The sequence below is a fragment of the Staurois parvus genome, unplaced genomic scaffold (assembly GCF_062004578.1).
Source record: "Staurois parvus isolate SC_StPar_1 unplaced genomic scaffold, SC_StPar_1.0 ptg000081l, whole genome shotgun sequence".
Taxonomy (NCBI): domain Eukaryota; kingdom Metazoa; phylum Chordata; class Amphibia; order Anura; family Ranidae; genus Staurois; species Staurois parvus.
The window spans coordinates 16,415,001-16,417,500 of NW_028317877.1; the positions used below are offsets into that span (position 1 = coordinate 16,415,001).

Genomic DNA, 2,500 nt, shown 5'->3' on the forward strand with positions numbered 1-2,500 from the left:
GTCAACAATCCCAACGGCTCCGTGTGTTTTTCACCTGCCTAACAATTGCATTGATCATGTAGTTGGATGCTGTCACTTGTTGCCCTGTACGCCCACAGCCTACACTAGAGAATATCTTCACATTCCTCTGTCAGCACTTTCAGCTTTTGTGTTGAAACATGAGGCCTTTGGCATGGCAAAGCACAGGTCCTCTGTGCATGGCCTCTTTTTGTAGCGTGAGACCTGACACTGCCTGTGCAGAAACTAGATATCCCGCAATCTCTGGGTCTCTCAGTCTTGCGCCAGTGCCGGTGAGAGCTACACAGTAATTAGATGTGAGATAGAAACAAGCAGGCACAACGTTCACAGGCACACAGAGAGCTCACTCATGCACTGTTTCGTCACATTAGCACTCCCAGATTTGGGATGCAACACACAGAGGATGGCGAGGCGTGCATTGGATGCTGTGTGAGCCAGAAAAGTAAGTTGTCCTGTTCCCTTGGCGCATAGGGACAAGTTAGCTGAAGCAAAGCATGAAAATAGGGGAATCGATCAGCTATGACACTACCGGGTGCAGCCACAACACGCACGTCCATTATTACAAGGTAAGGCAAACACAGCCCACACTGGGAATTTTACTACCGTAATTCCTAGTCAAAACAGCGAAAAAACTCTGATAGAGTGCTGGCCTTGCATTCACAAATGTGGAAAGAGTGTTCCGAAACGAGCATCTGGTCAGTGGCGGGGCCACCCGTTGCGGTAGGACGGGAAAGCACGAATTGAAAGGCTGTCGGGCTTGAACCCACAAATTTGGAAAAAGAGTCTGAGACCTCTGGACTTTTAAGCCAATAATCAGATGCGGATGACCGCGTCTGTCTGTGTTTTCGAATGATTTGGTTTTCTGGGAACAAAGCACTGCGCCTGAGATATGACAATGAATATTACGATGTCATTGTTATCACACAGTGAAAAATGATGGTGCCATGGAATGCATTTTGATGTCAAAACTACTCTGTTGACGTCACAGAGCTGGAGCGCTTGCTGGGTAGTCGTGGCCGAGTGGTTAAGGCGATGGACTTGAAATCCATTGGGGTCTCCCCGCGCAGGTTCAAATCCTGCCGACTACGTCCTTATGTAGAAAAGCACAGTGTGCAGGTTCCATAGGGAGCACCTGCTTTGTGGTGGAGGGCGTCTGACGCAAAAGAGAGCTTATCGAAAGCCTGTTGGCCTCAAACCCATGACCCGTCGATAAGTAGTCTGAGCAGTTTGGACTCTTCATCCATTGATCACAATTCAGCCAAATGACTGCCTCCTGGGCTTGAACCTATCACCCATAGATGAGGAGTCGAGGCACTTTTTGGACTCTTCCTCCTTTGATCAGAAGTCGCTGATTTTTACAGTACCTGTTAGGATGCTCAGAAGTGAGGCTGTGGCAGGTATTGGGATGTCCCCAGTTGAACGTTAATGTCTATGTTACGATACCTTTTGTTAATAAAAGGACAGCTTACAGTGTTGAAGCTGAGCAGATGGTCAGTGGCGGGGCCTCTCATTGCCGAAGGAAAGAAAAGCACGAGTTGACAGGCTGTGGGGTTTGAAGTGACAAATGCAGAAAAAGAGTCTAAGCCCTTTGGACTGTAAATCCATTGATCAGCTCCCGATGGTTGCTTCCTAATATGTTGAGGAACCCTTTGCTTTTGAAGGAAGAAAGCATAGCTACTGAGATATGACACTGAATATTATGATGTGATTGTGATCACACAGTGAAAAAGCATTAGGCCATGGCAAAGTATTTTGATGTCATGACTACTCTAGTGTCGTCACCTCCAGACACAGGCCGTCACAGGTAGTCGTGGCCGAGTGGTTAAGGCGATGGACTAGAAATCCATTGGGGTCTCCCCGCGCAGGTTCAAATCCTGCCGACTACGCTCTCTCGCCCCTTTTTCCCCAAGGCACGGTCAACAATCCCAACGGCTCTGTGTGTTTTTCACCTGCCTAACATTTGCATTGATCATGTAGTTGGATGCTGTCACTTGTTGCCCTTTACGCCCACAGCCTACACTAGAATCAATCTTCACATTCCTCTGTCAGCACTTTCAGCTTTTGTGTTGAAACATGAGGCCTTTGGCATGGCAAAGCACAGGTCCTCTGTGCATGGCCTCTTTTTGTAGCGTGAGACCTGACACTTCCTGTGCAGAAACTAGATATCCCGCAATCTCTGGGTCTCTCAGTCTTGCGCCAGTGCCGGTGAGAGCTACACAGTAATTAGATGTGAGATAGAAACAAGCAGGCACAACGTTCACAGGCACACAGAGAGCTCACTCATGCACTGTTTCGTCACATTAGCACTCCCAGATTTGGGATGCAACACACAGAGGATGGCGAGGCGTGCATTGGATGCTGTGTGAGCCAGAAAAGTAAGTTGTCCTGTTCCCTTGGCGCATAGGGACAAGTTAGCTGAAGCAAAGCATGAAAATAGGGGAATCGATCAGCTATGACACTACCGGGTGCAGCCACAACACGC

At 48.4% G+C, this 2,500-nt stretch overlaps 2 non-coding genes across 2 annotated transcripts; both read left to right on the forward strand.

Moving 5' to 3' along the window:
* The first annotated feature begins 1,024 nt into the window (after positions 1-1,024).
* TRNAS-UGA (transfer RNA serine (anticodon UGA)) lies at positions 1,025-1,106 on the forward strand. Its single transcript has one exon. It is a non-coding gene; the product is annotated as a tRNA-Ser (tRNA).
* A 716-nt stretch (positions 1,107-1,822) lies between these two features.
* Positions 1,823-1,904, forward strand: TRNAS-AGA (transfer RNA serine (anticodon AGA)). Its single transcript has one exon. It is a non-coding gene; the product is annotated as a tRNA-Ser (tRNA).
* Positions 1,905-2,500: the final 596 nt, after the last annotated feature.